The sequence below is a fragment of the Podarcis tiliguerta genome, assembly GCF_965153285.1.
Source record: "Podarcis tiliguerta genome assembly, chromosome: 11".
NCBI classification, from domain to species: Eukaryota; Metazoa; Chordata; class Lepidosauria; order Squamata; family Lacertidae; genus Podarcis; species Podarcis tiliguerta.
Window position 1 is genome coordinate 32,598,383 of NC_139544.1, and position 22,035 is coordinate 32,620,417.

Below are 22,035 nucleotides of genomic sequence, written 5' to 3' on the forward strand. Positions count from 1 at the left end.
AGCGTCCCAGCTCTACGTCTAGGGTTTAGACCGGCGAAGCTCCATCTGAATCTCCGCCCCCTGTACACCACTTTAAGACTCTAACCTTACTCCACCTCTTCCGTCTCTCCTTCCTCCTCTGGGTCCTGCTACCCCCCGGGGTCCCTTCCTTCCCGGACTCTTCCGACGCAGACGTTGACCCCCCTGACTCCTCCCGCTCTCTTCGGCGGGCTTTAGGACCTGGCTCCCTATCCGGGCTGCCAACTGTGCCGCCCTCCTGTACATTTGAACTTGGCGCGCGCAGCCTTCAACCTTCCTCTTGACCGTTTCCTCGCTCCCCGACGGAGGCGTGGTCAATCCTCCCTCATGTTCTCCCGCTGGCAGCGCGCCGCCTGATCCCGATGCCTGGGACTCCTCCCCCCTACTGCACTCTGGTGTGGACGCTGGTCCGGATTTCCAACTGCTGCTCTCTGAGTCCCCTCTGGCCCCTTCTTCCTGGGGTGTCCCCCTGGGCACCCCCCTTGCCCTGACCATGGGAGCCCCTTTCTGTGAATCATCCGATTCACTGGAAAGACTCAGAGACCTCAGACCGCTGTCATCGCTGACATTTCCTTCGGACTCCTCCCCCTCGCTCTCCATTTCCTCCCTTTCCTGTGCCTCTGCTCCTGAACCCCTGACAGCGTGTTTGTTAAGTAAGAAAACTAATAAAAAGCATATTTTTAAAAAAAATAGATATTCCTACATCTTAATAAATAAATTCATCAGGATCTTCTATTGCCATGCTTGTGTAGGGTGATTGAAGATTGTTTGGAAGCTGTGAAGTGAGTTCCACTCATACTCTGAGCATTTGCATAGCAGGTTCCTGTGCTCCCTGAACAGCTGCTCCTGATGGCTGAGTGCGTTCTGGTTCCTCTGGGTGCCTCAGCAGAGGAATCCAGTCACTGGTACGGGCCGTCGCAGTAACCCTACAGCGCCCCCTCCTCAGTTGGCCAGCAGCGGAGTGCCCAGTTGTGCTCAGAGGGGGGGAAAGACAGAGAGAGCAGACAAGAGTTGCAAGATGAGGGGGAAGGAAGGAAGGAAGGAAGGAAGGAAGGAAGGAAGGAAGGAAGGAAGGCTGCAAGAGAAGGGTGGCAGGCAGGACAACAGGCAGACGGAAGGACCAATGGAGGAGGAGGAGGAGGAGAGGTGGAGCACAGCAGACCTGACCCCAATGACTGCAGAGGAAATCACTAGTGGTGCACAAAAGGCACTGAAAAGCAATCTTTATGAATTTCTGGTCTCTCCTGGCTTTGGAGACATTTGCCTAGGGCACAAGTGATGGATGGGGCACCAATAAAGCTCCTTGCCAAGAGCGCAGGACTGTCTAGGTATGCCTCTGATAATAACACTGGGCCAGGCTCTAGACTTGGAATTCCAGGACCCAGGACAATATTTGTTATGAAACATAAGAGCTAGTGTGGTGTAGTGCACTACCTGCAGGAATGGACTGGAAACTGGGAAGTACAAATCCTGCATCTGCCATGTACTTAGGATCTAGAAACTCCATTCTATTAAAACATGAATAATGTGGATACAGTGGTACCTCTGGTTACGCTTAATTCGTTCTGGAGGTCCATTCTTAACCTGAAGCTGTTCTTAACTGGAGGTACTACTTTAGCTAATGGGGCCTCCCGCGCAGCCGCCACGTGATTTTTGTTCTCATTCTGGGGCAAAGTTCTTAACCTGAGGTACTACTTCTGGGTTAGCGAAGTCTGTAACCCGAAGTGTTTGTAACCCGAGGTACGACTGTATTTAAAAGTCTCCCCCCCCCCTATTTTGAAAGTGTTCTGGTTATGCAGGCACCAGCAAATCACTAGAATTGATTAATCTCTCATAGACAATTTGTTGCAGTGCAAGGACAATAAACTGGAATTTTGCCCATAAATCCAGATGGTGGCTCCAGCTGCAGATGCTACTTCATCCAGTTTGGGTAATGCAGTTTAATTGGTAGGATTACAGTCAGTGGATTTGTGTAAATTATCTCAGGGAGCTAATATTGTGCAGATATATATATATATATATACTGCTATATATATATATATACACACACACACATACATGTATATACACACACACAAACACCACCTTTCTCCAGGTTTTGCAGTACAGTTCTGGTGCATAAAAAGCATGTGCAAGAAAACATATATTGAAGTAAAAATGCATATAAAATGTGTATTTTATCAAGAAGATGCACTGAAAAATATGTATTGTGGGGAAATGCATACAAAAATGTGTGCAATAATGCATTCTTTTAAAACTAACTGTGCAAAGCTGGGTAAAACAGGTCAATAACAGCGCCAGCAAAAATTTAACGAGACAAGCTTGGGCTCCAAGGACAAATTCACCAAGAAGTAATATTATGTAGCATGATAGAATCTACATGGTCAACTTTCTACAAATATTTTCTCACATCCTGTTCCAAAGACAAGCAAACTGTGAGTATCAACAGCATTGGTCAACATGGGGAAGAATCAGAGCTGAGTGCTAGATCTTCTGATTCTCAGCTTCAATTCACAGCCTCTCCCGGTACCGGGGGGGGGGGGGGCGGGTCCCCAGTCTGAAACCTTGAAGGGCCACTGCCAGTCAATGTACTGAAAATGCTACGTTTCATGGCCCCGTGTGGTCTGGCATAGTATAGGACAGATTCCTATGTTTGTAACAATGCTGTCTACTACAATGAAGTGAAAACAGAGAAAGTAGAGAAAGTAGCAACTGAAAACAGCTGAAGTTGAACATAAACAAAATATTTTTTGACAAGAGGGGAGGTGGTTATGGTCCATTAGATATGGGAACCTAAAAGATTCTGCTTTAATGTCCTATGATCTGGGGGGGGGGGACCATTATATATTATTCTATCCATAATGTAGTCCTAAGGGACACCAACACAGAGTCTGGGGTTTTTTAAGCACCCTGCAGATAAAATGTTATTTGTTCTCCTGCATTGTATATACAACTTGTTGGCAGATCCAGATCTCTGCTTTCAGATAGCATGCAGCAAGGGAAAGAAATGAAGTAAGATATTTGATCAGAGAAAGAGTTCACAAACAGAAAATATATTTAACGAAAAAAATATATTTTTTTCTATCCAAATGTAGTTATGAGGGTCCATTCAAGGGCAATAACTTCTGAATAAGGACAGGTTCTGAAGATCTGAACATTATATTTCCATGCATGCAGTAGAGCTTTTCAGGCCCACAATCCCATTTCATCTCTGGGCCAACCGTCAGAAAAGCTACAGTTAGAGACACAAATCAGGAAAGCTCTTGTCCATGTATCAAAATGCAAAGGCAGAGATGGGGAACCTGTGGACCTCCAAATATTGCTGGACTTCAACTCCCATCAGCCCAGCCAACATGGCAAATGTTCGAGGATGAGGGGGAATGTAGTCCAGCAGCAACAGACCACTGGTTCTGCATCGCCTGCACTTGGGTTATGCATTTGGGAATCCTGGCCCAGACTATTAAAGCCTGCTTCCAATGTTACATTCTTCTATTCTCATTTTGAAATGTGCAGAGGAAAGTTTCCATAAAATGGTTGAAGATTTGCGTCTTTGTAGTACAAGAATTTTTAAATGCAGAAACTGCCTGATCCTTCAATCTTTATCTGTTTTAAAAAGGGAACAGTAGATAAGTTGGGAGAAGTTAAAATACTCATCATGATTGCCATATCATTTGAGCAGCTTCTTGAGAACATTTCATGTGATTTTAAAATGGACTGGAGTGTGACTGAACAATCCAATTCTTCATCATCATCATCATCGCCACTCTGGGTGGCTTCAAACAAAGATTAAAAAGACATTAAAACAGGGGCAGCAAACTTTTTCAGCAGGGGGCCGGTTCACTGTCCCTCAGACCTTGTGAGGGGGCGGACTATATTTTGGGGGGGAAATATGAACGAATTCCTATGCCCCACAAATAACCCAGAGATGCATTTTAAATAAAAGCACACATTCTACTCATGTAAAAACACGCTGATTCCCAGACCGTCCGCAGACAGGATTTAGAAAGCAGTTGGGCCACATCTAGCCCACAGGCCTTAGTTTGCCTACCCATGCATTAAAACATTAGTCATTAAAAACTTCCCTAAACAGGGCTGCCTTCAAATGTCTTCTAAACATCAGATAGTTGTTTATCTCTTTGACATCTGATGGGAGGGCGTCCCACAGGACGCCACTACTGAGAAGGCTCTCTGCCTGGTTCCCTGTAACTTGGCTTCTCGCAGTGAGGGAACCATCAGAAGGCCCTTGGTGCTGGATCTCAGTGTCTGGGTAGAACAATGGGGGTGGAGAAGCTCCTTCAGGTAAACTGGGGCCAAGGCCATTTTGGGCTTTAAAGGGCAACACCAACACTTTGAATTGTGCTTGGAAACATATTAGCATTATTATCATTATTATTATCACATGGAGATTTGAATTGGAAGGATCTGAAATTACATTATTATTATTATTATTATTATTATTATTATTATTATTATTATTAAAGATCCAGATCCTTCTGGTCCCTTTCTGTAGCTATTTGTGCAAGTCATCTAGAAGTAACGAAAATCCAAACTTTGTTGCCTTCCCATAACAAGTGGGAAAGAAAATGAGCCCTTTCTTATAGTGGTGTATACAAAGGAGTCAGAATTAGAGATATCCTGAGAGACCAAAGCTTGAGCCCCATGTCTGCAGGATCAATAGCAGGTTCCCATCCTCAGGTCTCTTGGGCAGAGTGCAGAATATCCACTACTGTTTATTTACAAAACTTTGCTGCTTCAGGGAAACCAGAAATATCACTCTTTTCAGCACCCCTTCTGTTTTGATAAATGAAAGACATCTGTCGTGCACTTTTCATGATAGTAAGCACTTAGCTTATTACAAAAAGCAGTACAAAGGAGGATTTTTTGCCTGGAAAGAAATTAAAACAATAAACTTGTCCCTATTCTTTCCTCTTGAAAGGGTGCATGTTTCTTTTTGATCTCACGCAGCATAAACTCTAGTGAGACTGAACCATGTGTAAGGCTGAAATATGCATCTATTCGCATATCAAAAGTTAGAGTCGTGTTTTAGTTGACATTCATAACTTTAGGTCTGCTGATTTATTGATGATACTGTCAATCTCCAGTTGCCTCTGCCATGATATAGGCCAGTTGCAGTCAAGATGCAGAGTGCAGAATGGGCTTCTGTCACATATCCTTCATCAAGTTCTCATTTGTCTCTAACTTGGGGGCCGTGGTAACTAGAACAGGGTGGTTCATTGAGATGTTTATTTTTCTCAACCTGGACAGGTCAATTAATTCAATTAAGTATGCATGCTAGTAGATGCTCAAAATGAAGAGCTTACATATTAAGGCATCGCTCCTCAAAGTAGAGAAATAATGAGAATTCAGACAAAATATTTTAAACGATTCCAAATTCGAAAGCACACAGTAAATATCCACAGGAATGTACATATCAGTTATGTGGTAGAAGGGATGGGAAATTTGATGGGCTCTGTAGCTGTGCTTGAATTTGTGTTCTTTTTGCAGATTATGATGGTTAGTTATAAGTCCCTCTGCTTACCTTAAGTTTCAGCACTGATGTAATCAACAAGAAACTAGAGCAGCTGACAGAGACTGGTTTTAAAAAATAAATAAAGTCTATATCTTCTTTGCTGTCCATGCCAATTTCTGTATGCCTTCTTTTGCCAAACATTTCCTTTGATTTCCTTTGATTTTCCAATGTCAGTCAGCTCACTGTAACCTAGTCAAATGGACTGCTGTATCAAAGTTCTGGCATAGTTTGTGAACTCTAAAAGTTTCACATGAACATAGAAGATAATTCTGTTTGCTTTCACCAAAGGAGGGGAAGCTCTGTGCAAGTCACAGCAACAGCTGCTCCTTGTTAACTCAGAGACCTCTTACCATGTGGACTGCTGGTAACCTATGGAGCTCAGGTCAAGCTGTCACTTCCCTGCTCCCCCTCCATTTAAAGGCCTTTTAATGAAACCAGTTTACAAATGAATTCACCACTTTTCCTATCCTCTATTTCAGGGGTTAGCAACCTTTTTCAGCCATGGGCTGGTCCACCATCCCTTAAACCATGTGGTGGGCCGAACTATATTTTGGGGAGGGGGAAATGAACGAATTCCTATGCCTCACAAATAACCCAGAGATGCATTTTAAATAAAAGGACACATTCTACTCATGTAAAAACATGCTGATTCCTGGACTGTCCGTGGGCCTGATTGAGAAGGCAATTGGGCCGCATCTGGTTGCCTTAGGTTGCCTACCCCTGCTCTATTTCATGAATAAAGGTAGGTATGTTACAGGAGCTTTATATCAGCCCTCTAATTTAAATTAATTTGCTCTTCTATATCATAACAGCATATCCTTTATAGTCCTTTATACCTAATCCCACTTTCACTGCTTTGGGGACTGCCTTGATCTTGCAAGTATTCAGTTAAAAGAGACTTTGGCTCCTCCTCAGGAACCAAACTGTGTGTGCAGGCAGTAGGACTAGCTTTTGCCTCCAATGAGTTCATGTCATTATATCATGTAGAATTCAAAAGGAACTTTAAGGCCATTTTGTCCAGCCCCCACCTCTGTATTGGCATCATAAAACTGCAGCATCCTTGTCAAATGCCCACCCATTCTTCTCTTAAATGTCTCCAGTGAAAGTACACTGAATACACACAACTTCCTGAAGTCATGTGTTTCACTGTGAAACACATTTCACAGAAACACTGTAAAACACTGGAGAGTTTCTCTTAATCGTCAGTCAGACTCTGCTTCCCTGAAATTATTCCCCCAATTCCATCCTTAGAGACTATGAATGCTTAGGACAGCTAAAACATTCGCTACAAAAGCAAATATTTAATTAGTTATTTGCTGTTAGCAGCTAGATTTACCATTGCAAGGTTTTAGAAACAGTATTTTTTCCTAATTATGTGATTTGTAAATCCTTTGTGTGCTTTCACCTTTTCATACCACAAATAGGTGTGCCAACCAAAAATATTATCATGACCTTCTAAATCTAAGATATGTGGATTCTCCAATGTCACCCATTCCTTTAACCAACAAAGACAAGATGCTTCATAATATAATCTCATATCTGGCAGGGAGAAACCTCCTCTCTCTTTTGCATCTATCAATATTTTACATTTTATTCTTGGGTTTTCCCTTGCCAGACATGTTTAGAAATATCTTTTTGCCATACATTGAAACAATCTGACTTGCCAATCACCAGAACTGATTGAAACAAAAATAAAAAGAGTGGCAACGGGCAGCCTTGTCTCATTCCTTTAGTTATTTTGCAATTCTCAGTCAGGACATTATTTACTATCAATTTAGCTGACTGTTCAGTATATATTTCTGAAAATGGACTCTTAGTAATCCACTACAACTTCCTTTGATTCTGCCTATAATAGTCACCCTTCCAATAAACTCAAGGGTTTGATACTGCCCAGATGAACTTTCAAAGTCATTATTATCAGGTGGACTTGAAATTAAGCAAGTTGAATTTAACTGCTCTTTATTCTTAATTAAAAGTCCTCAAGTGTTTAACTGCTTAAACTATAGGCAGATGTAAAAAATCACCATTTAACTGGTTGTTATAGGCACAATGGAAGACAGATTTCAGCCATATGCCTTCAATATCTGGCAAATCTCAATCTCGTATCTGGCAGGGCATTATTAGCTACATTAACAATTACATGAAGTACAGATGAAATTAACTTGGACAGGAGTCTGAAAGCAGTGTGTTTTAAGAAGCAGTTTAATAAAAACACAAGGTATTTAGAAGGTAACACATGGATCTACAAAACCATGAGTCAATGCAGAAGAGATTTGTACTGGCTTTCCCAGAAGATGTCTGTTATACAGTAGCAGTGGGAGCTGCAGGAGAACATATGTGCAAACTTTCCTAACTGGGCTGAAACTCAGTGTTAACAAAGGCTGTGTAGCTGCTGCCGAAATCAACATTTGAGTATTGCTTATTTCTCTATCCCCTATGAGCGTCAAATAAATCAAAAACATTTGAGGTTACACCATCATTTGTGGGTTTCTGGTTGGCTGACACTTGTTGCAGAAGCGTGATAACTTATGATGCAATGCAATGCCATGACATCACATCATGCTGTCTTCTTTACAGGAGACATTTTGAAGGAGAGAAAAGAAAAAGGGGTAGTACAACTGCTTTCTGCAAGACACATGGACATATTGAAAAATAACATACATGGCATAGTAATAATAATAATAATAATAATATTTATACCCACCCATCTGCCTGGGTTTCCTCAGCCACTCTGGGCGGCTCCCAACAGATTAAAAGCACAATAAAACATCAGACATTAAAAACTTCCCTAAGCAGAGCTGCCTTCAGATTTCTTCTAAAAGTCAGATAGTTATTTACTTCTTTGACATCTGATGGGAGGGCATTCCACAGGGCGGGCGCCACTACCGAGAAGACCCTCCACCTGGTTCCCTGCATCTTCACTTCTCACAGGAAGGGAACCGCCAGAAGGCCCTCGGAGCTGGAGTATCCGGGTAGAACGAAGGGGGTGGAGACGCTCCTTCAGGTATACTGGGCTGAGGCTGTTTAGGGATTTAAAAGTCAGCACCAACACTTTGAATTGTGCTCGGAAACGTACTGGGAGCCCATGTAGGTCTTTCAGGACTGGTGTAATATGGTCTCGGCAGCCACTCCCAGTCACCAGTCTAGCTGCCGCATTCTGGATTAGTTGTAGTTTCTGGGTCACCTTCAAAGGTAGCCCCACGTAGAGCGCATTGCAGTAGTCCAAGTGGGAGATAACTAGAGCAGGGGTGGCCAACTCTCAAGAGACTGCGGATCTACTTTCAAAATTAAAATCTGGCAGTGATCTACTCACATTGTTTAGGGGTTCAGGTCAAAGTTGTTGACAGCTCTTCTGAGGGAGGGAGGAAGAGAAGCAGCCACTAACCTTATGATCGCTGACCAGCCTCCATTTCTAAACTCTGGCTTCCTTTCTGCAACAATAGAGGCCAGCGCAGGGAGAGGGGTCGGGGTCGGAAGGGGGCCAGCGATCAACCACAATCTACCAAATACTCACAGACATCAAACAGTAGATCGCGATCGTGTTGGACATTCCTGAACTAGAGCATGCAGCACTCTGGTGAGACAGTCTATGGGCAGGTAGGGTCTCAGCCTGCGTACCAGATGGAGCTGGGAGACAGCTGCCCTGGACACAGAATTGACCTGTGCCTCCATTGACAGCTGTGAGTCCAAAATGACTCCCAGGCTGTGCACCTGGTCCTTCAGGGGCACAGTTACCCCATTCAGGACCAGGGAGTCCTCCACACCAGCCTGCCCCCTGTCTCCCCAAAACAGTACTTCTGTCTTGTCAGGTTTCAACCTCAATCTGTTAGTTACTCTGGCCTCTACTACTAACTATGGCATCAAGGGTCACCTAGGTGCTATCTCCCCTGCTTCCCAGGAAGAGCATCATGGCAAGGAGGAGTTGGAAGCAAGCACTCCTTGCTCTCTGAAGCCACTTGAGCCTCAAATGATAGAGGAGAGTGCAGCTCCATCCAGAAGAAGACTCAACACCAATTCCTTGAACAAAATAGACCCTGGGACAATGGGAATTGCCGTCCAAAACATCTGGAGCACGTAAGGTTAGTGCAGGCTGAGGTAGATCTTTATTCTAGTCCAGTAGGACTGTACAACCCAATTTAATATAAATTATCAGAAATAGTCACAAGTCACAAGGTGGAATAAATATCACAGAGAGGCCATGACCATCAACACAAGCAAGCTAATGCACTGACTCAAGAAAAGCTAGAAAATGAAATGCAAGAAGTCTCAGCTCATGCATTCCCCCATTACCTGTTGAAGACCTTCATGTTTAACAGGGGACTCTGAGGTAATTAGTACTGTTGTCTGTTTCAGATTTCTAAGTTGTGCTGCATTGAATTGTTTTTATCTGCCTGCCTGCTTTTCGGTGTTTCTTTGTTAATTATCTACATTTGCAGACTTTCACAAGCTTTTATTGCAAGACAAGAACCCCAGAATAAATTGATATAAATAATAAAATAATACTTTAGCCAGTTTCAATCTGCTTCAACGTATCCTGTGTTTGTAATGGTTTTTTCTTAAACTTCAGACTTTATTTCTATACCCATGCTAACATGCCAGGTCATAATTTAAAGTTTCTTGACAAATATTACCTCCTTTTGTGATAAATCTCTCAGCCCCAGTGGTTTCATAATTATTTATTACAGCCTCTAATGGTTCGGTTTGCTCTGAGTATAACCTACCCTGTTATCTGATGTAAAGTTCAAAGAAAATATGTGCTGTTAAAGCATTGCCAATAAAAACTGTGTAAACACTGATGGCGAGAGGGTAGACTGTGTGGAGCAGAGCCTCAGAGAGTCCTCCTAAACCTGATTCTGACTTAGGGTTTCCCAAATCCCAAGTGCAAGCTCTCAAAGCTAAGGAGACAATTAAGAACCAGTAGCAAAAACTCTTGGACCTATCTACTCTGCCGATATTCTACAAAAGGACCAAAGAAACTTTCTGTTACCATACTATCTGAATATCTGAAGCCCTCTGCAGTTTGGACACAGTCCAATTAGGTATATTTAATTGTGGGTAGAATACAGGAGGTTTTTTTTGAAAATGTATTACCACTTATTTTTCATTTTGCTTCACTTTTAATTTGTATACCACCTTTCTATACAGTCATACCTCGGGTTGAATGTGCTTCAGGATGAGTGCGTTTGAGTTGCGCTCCATGGTAACCCAGAAGTAACGGAGCACGTTACTTCTGGGTTTCACTGCTTGTGCATGCGCAGACGCTCAAAATGACGTCATGCGCATGCGCAGAAGTGGCGGAAAGTGGTGCGCACATGCACAGACATGCTGTCACTGGTTACGTTTGTTTCTAGATGCGAACAGGGCTCCTGAACGGATCCTGTTCGCATCTAGAGGTACCACTGTATTACTATACACAAGGCAGTTTCCAAGCTGAAGAAACAACACAGTTGGCAGCAAAGATCACACCTAAAACAATTTGATCCAATACCAAAAAAAGTCACACTCAAGAGCATTCCCCTCATACTCAAGAGCAAGCTAGACATTCAGCAGCAGCCATGGAGATAAGAGGCAAGAAGGGTTTGGAGGAAGGGAACATTTGCCACTGTGAAGCTGCAAGTGGTGCTGAACCCCAGCCTACCTCTTTCCTATCACTCATGTTTGTTGCATCATAGGGGAAAGCAGCTTGTTGTGAGGAGGAGTTCACAGGGGAGAAGCAGTAGGCCCCTTGTCTGCCACTGAAAGTCTCGCTGAGCCCTTAGAATAGCTCTCTATTCATAACAGTACATAAACCTTTCCCCCCTGTTTTAATGGGGAAAGTTGGTAACAGCCTTAAATATAACTAGACTAAAGAACAGCCATAATAATATTTTACTGGAACATGTGGAGAAAGAATACTTATTATATTTTAAGGTCTACTGTTGAAAGAGTTGCTAGCAGGATACAGAGGAAAACCCTTTTTCCATCCTAACACAACCCAGATGGAAGTATAGAAATTTACAGGAAGTGATGTTTTACCACTGAAACAGTCCCACCAGAAGTAAATTCTTTCACTAAAGTCCATCCAAATGAAAATATGAATCAGCTTTTTCCCCTTGCCTTACTGTAATTTGATTCACAGTCACTGTGGGATTATTTTGCGGTTACCTGCCATAATCTGTGCTACTGATAATCTGGAAAGACGTGGTGTTTGCACCATAAAATACTTCATCACTCTTTGTTCGGGTGGCAGTTCAACTCCACAACTTTTTATTAAAAACCACCACTAATATTGACCTGGCAGTCACAGTTGTCAACTTTTCCCTGATAAGGCTTTTTTGCCTGGCAGACAGAAACTAAACAGGAGCAGCTCTTCGAGAAAAAAGGCACAGTGATCATGTAGAAGTTTCATCTGCGAAATGTCTGCCAGACATAAATTTATTAAAGGTACAGCAGCCCAGTTGTGATGAGGGAGAGGAATGTGACACTTCCATCTTCCATCTTTAATCCATGCTTTTAGATATGAGTGCCATTAGTTTCAGTAAATCATCACTGGTAGAAGTATTTTGAAGATTAGGAACTTAATGGGGCTTTATCATCCTTAGGAAGCATTACATTGTTATATATGTTTTTAAATGTAAGTCTTCATTCTTCCAATGAAGTGGAAAAGATACCAGAAGCAGGAGGAGGAGCTGAAGAATCTCTGTGTGAGGTTGACCCTGAAGCTGCAGCTAGTGTAAAATGCAACAGCTGAACTGGGGCAGACCACCACCACCATGTTATGGCACTACTCAAATAATTACTAGAGAGTTAAATATTTATTTTAGCATACAGAACCCTATACAGCTTGGGACCAGGATACCTAAAGTATCATCTCACCCTTTGCATACTCACTCCATCCCTGCACTCTGCAGGAGAGGACCTCCTCAAATACCACCTTATCAGGAGGTCCATTCCATACAATATAGTAACAGGATCTTTAGTGTGGTAGCACATGCCCTTTGGAATGTCCTCCCTTTACATATCAGAAAGACTTCAACTCTATTTAGTCATTTTGGAGCCTACTGAAGAACTTCCTTTTTCAACAAGCCTTTTACTTGGGGATCCATACCCCAGTTTGTATCTACACTAGATTTGAAATTGTCTATAATTGTGTGTGTGTGCGTGTGTGTGTGTGTGTGTGTGTATGTATATATATATATATATATTTGCTTTCGTAGATTTTCACGGGTACAGGAATGCAGGTTTTGGTGTCCTCGGGTGTCTTCCCGTGTAAAAGTTGGGGTGTCTAGGCGACGTTTCGACGAGGTCTCACTCGTCATCTTCAGGCTGGTGCTTTCGGCTTCTTGTTACTGGAACAGAGCAGGATCTCAGTGTTTGAGTTCCTATAAATACTGTTGAGGAGGTGTGGTGTATAGCCTCCAATGTTCTGGGCAGAGAGGAGGTTCCCAGGCTAGTGTGCCTTTTCTTTTACTTGGGGATTCCAATATGGAATTGTTTTTATATGGAATTGTTTTTATAGATGGAATTATTTCCAATTAGATGATGGATAGATAGGTGATAGATAGATAGATTAGATAGATAGATAGATAGATGATAGATAGATAGATAGACAGACAAACACACACACACACACACATAATATATATATATATATATATATAGTTTTTATTGTGATTTTTTCCCATTAAATCACATCAGAGAATTTATGAGAAGAAAATGATAAACAGAAAAAATAAGAATCATGCCCCCACTCCAATACATTCTTGCAACTGAAGCAATATTTTTAGCCCTCTATGTGCTTAATAAAGTTGCTTTGAACATTCGGCCACAACTTTGAATTAACTGAGAGAAAACTAGGCCACATACTGAGTTAAGAGATTGTGAGAACACCAAAGTCAGCATTGTGAGGCCAGGTGGCCTGGCTCTGGTGCTACACAGAGAAGGGAACATGCTATGCTCACTTGCAGTCCCATTCTTTTTGATCCAGTGAAAACTCAAGGTATGACAAGCTCCAAAAGAGAACAAAGTTCTTAGACTAGATACAGCACTTTAAGCTTTTTCTGTTGTTTTCATTGGCTTCCATTTATCAGTTTTGAGAACTTTTTTTCTTTATTGGAATTTGTCTTATGAAGCCAATACTGCCAAGAAAATTTAGAGACCACCCCAGCACTAAGAGGGTTTTTGTAAGATGTCCCAGATTAAGGGCTGAATTTAATGCACCTTCTTTTGAAGCTATCTGGGATGTCTTTGGCCACAATTCAGGTTACAATTTCAATGGCCACACTAAAAGAAATAATCCTCACCAACCTTTTCCTCATATACTTTGCTATAATATGAATTAGCAATCCTAGAAACGGAGACATCTTTTCCTTTTTATAGACAAAAGTGGTTTTTCAACTGAACCCTTACATACCCAGCTAATCACTGCACTTTGCCAGAGAGGGCATCCTGCAGACACCATCTTATCAGGAGGTCCACCACATATGATAAATGAATCGGTCCTTTAGTGTGGCATGAGCGCCACAACTCCAGAGTCGTCCACGACTGGACCTAATGGTCAGTGGTCCCTTTACCTTTACCTTCCCTTTGCAATTCCCTCCCATTCCATATTGGCCATCAGCTATGTGAATTCACTGCTGTAAGGTGCTGTAGAAGAAACTGCCCCATTGCCGATGTTGAAGTTAGAGTCACTTGTTTTGTCCAACCAGTTTCCATACCTGTAGATGTGGGCACCTTCTTGTCCTTAACCTCAGGCAGCAAAATGCCGCAGATAAGACAATTCACAGTTGTAACAAAAGGGTTAATCAGACATCTCCAGTGTTACTCCCTAACACTTTTTGGAAAATCCTTGAAATGATGCTTCCAACAATGTGAAAGGTTTCAATTTTGAGAAGTTTATCTTGGCTTCAGTCTACTGGATTTTATTTATCACACCCCGGGGGATACATTCATTCAAAATCGTGAAGATGGTTTACAACTAAGATGGGAATCTAGTTTTCCACTCTCATCTGGGAACAGATTCACATAAAATTAAGTAATGTAAATATTTTTACTGTTTATATGATACATACATAAAATAGAGTTTTTATTTATGTTCCTTTTTATATTCTTTTTTGGTCTGCATTTCAAATAATGGCCTCAGCTATGTAGAAATATGTCTTATTTCTTTAGAACAATCAAGTCCGTGAAGAGACAAACATCATATAGGTTAGCAAAATATGATACAGATTGTGCCTGAAACAACAGCTTTTAATTACAAAGAAGAGGGGGAAAGGAGGAGTTTGGTCCAGTACTATGAAGAAGGAAGCTAAGAAACCTGGGTTCAAATCACCGCTCAGCTATGAAGCTTACTACGTGTTTGTGGGCAGTAACTATCTCTCAGTCTAACCTACCTCCCAGGATTGATGTGAGAATAAATTGGCAGGGCTATGTATACTATTCTCAGCTCCTTAGAGGAGGGGCAGTATAAAAATCAAAAGAATAGGAATTAACATATTTGATTATTTATGAAATTTGTATGTCACCTTTCCTCCCAAAGGATCCCAAGGCACACAAATGGTTAAAGAGTTACAATACCTAAAAACAATTCCAGTGCAGATGCAGACTGGGGGAGATATCTAGTACTTAAAAGTCTTCTTGGAAGAGGAAGGTCTTTGGTAGCTGTCAAATATACAACAGAAACAATAGTGAAGGGGAGGGGATTCCAAAGGCTATGTGCCATGGCACTGAAAGGCCCAATTCTCATAGTGTTCAGAAGGGAGCTATCAATGAGAACCAAACATTTCAAATAGAACGTTCACTAGAGGAAACCAATCTGACTGTTTTCCTGTCCCACATAAAGCCAGATTCTGCTGTTACCTGTCATACCTGGGGGGAAGTACCTCTTTTGAAATCGTAACAACCTAGTTGTTTCTTGGCAAACTGCCAAATGAATCTCTATATATTGCACCTCCTTTCTGGCTGCCAGTTTTTCACCTCACACTGTTAACCGCTGCAGAAGAGAGTTTACAACAAAACATCGTTGCATTTAAATTTCCTCTCATTTCTTTACCATTATTATTTTTAAATTTCTGTTTCTACTTGGTCATATCCCTGTGTGTGTGTGATGTTTTTAAAAGCAAATGGTGACATCTAAGTCTTACTCAGAGTAGACCCATTAAAACCAACTTCATTGAGCCTACTCTGAGGAAGACTAACACTGGATATCACTCAATAGGCATACAAAATGTGTAGCAGTGCCTGAAATTGGATCAGGCCAGTTTCACATTATATATTGAACTGAAAGGACTAAGTTTTGTACCAACCACAGTTGTTCCATTTTTAGAGAAGGTGTCTTCATGCCCAAGGACTAGAGGGAGGCAGCTGTGACAGAAAGGCACCTGTTACTTTTTCAGAAGCGTTTATTAAAATCACTTTTTAAAAAGAGTGATCATAATGCCCTCATTATGATTATGAACCCTAATTAATTTTCTTCTATTTTAATCTATTTGTAGTGCTCATTTTAATTTTTATTCTTTATCTTCATATCTTTCCTTTCAGTTCTTGTTGTCTCTTCCACAATACCTTTATGGTTCTTTCTGATCAATTTCTCTGAGAAGTTATTTCCTAAACCTAAACAATAAGCACTGATAATAAGTTCATGAACATAAACGTGACTGATCTGTTGATTTCTCTCCACCTAGACACTTAAAATAATTTAATCTTCCATAGGCTTCCATTGGTTCCATGTTCTGAGGCAGCACTAGATACAACACAATTCTGAATGAGCTACAGATTCTGTGAACAGAAGTGTTGCTTATTCCACCAGTTGCAAGTAAAATTACCTTCAAATAAATGTCTGCATTTGTGTGAGTTGGTTAAAAAAAAAGTCATGGATTTGGGAGTTGCATGGCTCAGAGACCACCATGCAATAAGAATATTGTATATTAAATCTACAAATTAATAGCATGTGCAGGGAAGAAATTCTCAGAACAGAAAACAAGTTGACGGTTCAGCTGTCTCCTCTACAGCAAAATTACAGTCGTACATTGAGATATTGTTTTTTTTTTGCCTGGAGGAACAGACATGAGGAGTGAGAAAATGGAGATTGTTCATGCAAAGGTCAGCGCTCGTCATCATACAGAATTGGACTCTGGAAGGACATTGTAAGGAGTCAGATCTGGGTCATCTGTTGCTAATTTAAAATGTCAGGGAAACTCTATTATTCCCACGCCTTGACTGGCAAACTGAAATCTGTGAATTCCAAAAGCAGTGGCATTTCCAAGGAACTGTATACTACCTAAAGTACTAATCCCTTTTCCATTGTAAACACCCGCGAGCATATCAAGTGGGGCATGTTATAGCACTATTTCATTGTCACATCATTGAAATGTATCATTTAATAAGTAAGTAAAATATATATTATCTATTATTATTATTATTATTATTATTATTATTATTATTATTTAGAATTATTGGTCACTTGTTATCTAAAAGGTATTGAAGCAATTTGCATAAAAAAACTTAAACATAAATACATTATACAATTACAAAAAACCATATAAAACATTAACATCTATCTATTTATCTATGAATGGATTTATGGATATGGGGTGGCCCATCCCATTTCACCACTTGAGGCAAAATGGGAAGGTGCTACTCCCTGCCTCCCTTGCTGCCAAGCCCCTCCCCCATCACTTCCGCTGCCACCAGAATGCCCCCCTCCTATGGAACTTGGCAAGAGCCAGGGCATTCCACAAGGCATTACCACTTGACTTCTCTGCCCCGAGGTGGGGAAGACAAGCAACAATGCTGCACACAGAAACATCCAATTCTCGCAGAACCCAGTGAGAGCTGGAGTGTTCCACAAGGTGATGCCACTCGTCTTCTCCACCCCAAGGCTGGGAAGATGAACAGCAATGTCATGTACCAGAAAGAGGGGTGGTGTTCTGCCATTGGTGGAAGCAGTGGGGCGGGCAGGACACTGCCTCTTGTGCTTCTGTTGCCTGAGGCAGGTTTTTACCCTACCTCATTGGTGGGCCATCTCTGGGATGGATGGATAGATGGGTGGCTGGGCGGACTTTGTGTGAAACTTTTCTATTTATTGATAGAATCTTCTTGCCAATAACTTGGATCCCAGCTTCCCTTCCGTGAGTTGGAACAGATTTAATGGGCTGGAATTCTGCTTTCCTATCTCCTCCTTACCTTTGCAGTCCCATCCTCCACTGAAAACCTACTGCTGTGTTTGGGAAACTCTTTGGAATATTATGAGAAGTGATGAGTTACAGCAATCACTTCCTCATTTTACATGAATGATCAACCTAGGATCCAAGCTACTGGGTGAGATCCAGACAAACCCGGCATTCCTATAAGCATTTATTGAGAAGTTCCACTAAGATCAATGTAGGGTTGCCATACGTTCGGAATTTCCAAAACTAAAAAAAAAGCTCAACTTTTATGTTCGGATTTTCACTTTTTGAAATAGGGCAACCCTCGATCAATGGGGGTTGCTTCCAGATGCCTGTATATCCCTCTCTACATTTAAAGTGCAAATAATTCTTGTAACTGTAGTTTACCCCTCGCAGAACTACAATTCCCAGCACCCATAACAATATATTTCCCAATAGTCATGTACTTTAAATGTATAGTTTATATGCAAGTTAGTTGCACTTAAGTTCCCCTGAAATCAATTTAGTCATTACTTAATTCCCATTGGTTTCAAACTTAGTGTCACCAACTTAGTGTAGATACAAGACATTGGCTGTGACCTCCCCCTAAAAATCGTACAATTAACTTTATGTTCAGAACTGTAAAGAGGTCACCATATAAAAGTGTGACCTCCTTTGAACCCAAGAAGTTTACCCTCTTTTACAGTGACAGCCCACTCTTGTCATTTTCATGGTTTGCAAGGCCCAGAACTGTAAACCGGTTTCTCAAGAGCGCTTGATCTGCGGCACTTACTGAGCTAACAGGGAGATGGTTTGTTAAAACATTTATGCCCTAGCTTCCCAAATGCTCCATTTGCCTCACTACAAAATTTTAAAGTATAATAAAACATTGCTGACACTGAGAGCAATTGGCAACAGCTGACCCATTTGGGACACTTAGCAAGTGATTATTTGGATCTGCAAATTCTGCAAATTTGACTCTACACTCATTTATAGCCCAAAATTTAAATTCAGCATCTATGGACATATCTTTATTATTTAGACTCTCTAGAGCAAAAGACGAGGCCAAGAGCTAACAGTAATTTTGAAACCATGATAAACCAGGCAGACATAGCCGTGAGACATTATTTTGAAATCCTGTGAGAACGGGGAGAGCAGGCATAGGCAAACTCCAGCCCTCCAGATATTTTGGAACTACAACTCCCATCATCCCTAGCTAACAGGACCAGTGGTCAGGGATTATGGGAAATGTAGTCTCAAAACATCTGGAGGGCCGGAGTTTGTCTATGCCTTGGGTAGAGCATCATTTCCAATCCTTGGTTCTCTGATATTGTTGGACACACAGACACACCCCGGATTATGGGGGTTGTAATCCAACAATATATGGGGACCCAAGGATGGAGTGGCATTTGATGTGTAGTTTTGTGACACAAGTTTAAATAAACCATAGATCTCTCCAGCCTACTTTCCTTTAAAATTTGAATTTGAGAACAAAATAGGGTCTGGGCTCTAGAGTTCAATGAGCCCTCAATGCACAGTTGGACAGAGCTTCAAAACAGGTTTTTTTGACCATGGGTTAGGAACCTCAGACTCAGGATCCAAGCTTCTCTGTTTCATCCTGAATACTCTCCTCAGGCCACAAACACCCTGAATGCTTTCTGCTAGCTGGAATGTGTCCTTCACTGTGATAATGCCTCTTGATCACCTGCATGGAAGATGGAGAGATGTTGGGGAAGAAACCCTGACTGTTTCAATGAATCCGGGGACACTTTTCAACTTCAACGGATTTTGTATGGGGACTGATTTGTAAATCTGGGGACTGTCACTGGGAAACGGGGCATCTGGTAACCTTAATATAGTCTGTTGTATGAAGGTAAGAGTCATATCCAATGCCCCACTCACGTTTGTTTCTCATCTCACCCACCACTGGTACGCAGCCCTCAGAGGGAAACCTATAAGGCAATATGGACTTTGGTCCTCAAAGTGTTCCCTCCCCCCTGAGTTCGACATTCAGAATCTGGAGGAGTTGGCGATTGAAAATAATTTCTTTTCTTCCAAATCTTACCGTTTGAGTGAAAATGTGATGCGATCCTTCTCAAAATGTAAATTAAAAAAAGAAACACCACAGCTATCTTCCTTGAGTATAGGAATTATCTAGAAACCCTGAGAAGCACAGATGGAGCAAATTAAAGGATCCCATGCAGATTATGAGAGTGTGCTCTGCATTATCTGTCAGTGCCCTCTGCAAAAAGAAGAAGAAGAAGAAAATCCTTCCTGAGGGCAGGGGAGGCCTTGGCTGTAAAAAGACTTTTTCAGTTAGTTTTTGAACCTTGGCTGCAGAAAACCTGGTTTGTTTTAATATGGAATCTCTGCTTCAAGGAACCCTTTTCCTGTCGACATCACACAGCTAAAAATGGAGGGACGTCTGGTTGCTGTAGTTATTTTAATCTCCAGCCGCTGGGTATGTTGGTTGTGAGCCCAGCTGCCTCGCCGGACTGATACCGCAAGATACTTTGTACTGAGCTATGCAGTGCATGTGAGGAAATAAATGAATAAAATAAAAAGCAACTTATTCTGCAAAGGCAACTTGAACTTTAATAATGCCATGTTGCAGACAACCTGGTGTCATGGTCCTGTGAGCTATTTATTTAAAATGTTTACACCCTGCCTTTCCTCAGTGAGTCCAAAGTGGTCAACAACAAAAATTAAAGCAATAATTCTGTAATATCATTTTGAGGTGTGGCAGTCTGTACCCAGTATTCCAATTGTTGCACAATATCATATACCTTTCTACACTTTATTTTCTTAAACAGAGTGAAATCCTCAACCTCAACCCAGATTCACCAGAATGAGGGAGTGAGGATGTGGTTGATCTCGGGATCAGCCAGTGCAAGTCCCCAAAAAGGGGAATTCCAAGGATATAGCAGGAGTGGGCAGGGAGACTGATACTGAATCCTTACTCTGTTCAGCTTAGTCATGTGACCTGGGAACCTGGCAGAATTTAAACGAGCAAAAAGGGTGGTGTAAATTAAACTCTGCTTCCTCAGAGTGCCTGCAGTGTTGCTGCAGCCCCTTGATTTTGTTGCATTTTTCTATTATGCTATCATTTTTGTTGTGTGGTGACCAGAAGTTTACAAAGGATTCCAAGAACAATATACTGTAGTAAGGCGCAATCCTAACTATGGGAAGCCAGTGTAATGTACACCAGCTTCATTTAAGACGGCTTAAAATTACACCTGTTCCAAACCCCATTCAGGAGCAAGGCTACAGTTCAAGTATCTGCAACATAAAGACTCCACCTTGGTCCATCTGCTAGCTCATCTAAGTCCCCAAGGGGTGAAGCCTACCTTGGAGTAAACCAAAGATGAATAACCCTGCTTGACTTCTGCAGTCCAAATCAGGTGCAGTAGAGAGCCCCCAATTCTGCCCTCACTCACTCACACCCCACCTGCTAGCACATCCTAGTCTCCAAAAACTTACCACAGAGTAAGACAAAGCGGGGGGGGGGGGCAGATGGAAACAGCTCATCCAGTGGCTGAGAACAGTACTCAATGACTATCACGATCGGGAAGATCAGCAGGATATGCCAAAAAAAGTGCTGAATCCATATTTAGGCCCAAACACCAAGCCTAAATCAGAGCCTATTCACTCAGATACTTTTAAGCTAGAGATACCGGAACCGGAACCCTCAGAAACGGCACTTCCTGAGCCAGAAATTTCAATACAATTGTGCATGACGCGGAGAAAGTAGGCAATAATTTTCCCCTCTTTCATAATACTAGAAATGAAGTTCATAGTTAAACTGTGGAATTAGCTATGGACTCGCTTCCTATCCTCTCCAGGGTTTGTTTGCCAGCACAGGCAATGCACAAGGCAGGAGATGACTGAGGCAACAGAATGCTAGGCTCCAGGCCAAGAAACTACGCTGTTAAGACATTCCCTTCTTCAGGAATGGGGTGGGGCTATGAAGGGATAATCTGGCAAAAGTGGGCTAAAAAGCCTCATACCTTGCCAAACCAACTTGGAGCTATCCATGGTCCTGCATCTCCAGCCTGACATTGACTAAGCCACCCTCAAGAATCCACCTTACCTCCAGGCTCTTGCTCACAATTAGGACAGGGCTTCTTGTAGAGTTGCGACAAGATAGTGCTTTGAAAATGATTTGAGAGTGCAAATACAAATGCTAAGTACATGACTCTATATGACTCCGCTTCAGGACCTGTCTCAATGTCAAGAGGAATTGCATGCTACAAACTTTCATAGCACTGTAAAGTTTCACATTTCAACGCTAGAAAGACGATTTCCCCCAGCAATTAATGGCTGGAAGACATCAGTGCTATCTCTGTATTTCAGCAGTCAGGG

General features: G+C 41.8%; 1 long non-coding RNA gene across 1 annotated transcript in view; it reads right to left on the reverse strand.

Moving 5' to 3' along the window:
- LOC310660160 overlaps nucleotides 1–21,816 on the reverse strand; it is a 63,515-nt gene extending 41,699 nt beyond the window's left edge. The window contains exon 1 of the long non-coding RNA XR_014503256.1: nucleotides 21,764–21,816. This is a non-coding gene — a long non-coding RNA (uncharacterized lncRNA). The remainder of the gene's footprint in view (nucleotides 1–21,763) is intronic.
- Between the last annotated feature and the right edge of the window lie 219 nt (nucleotides 21,817–22,035).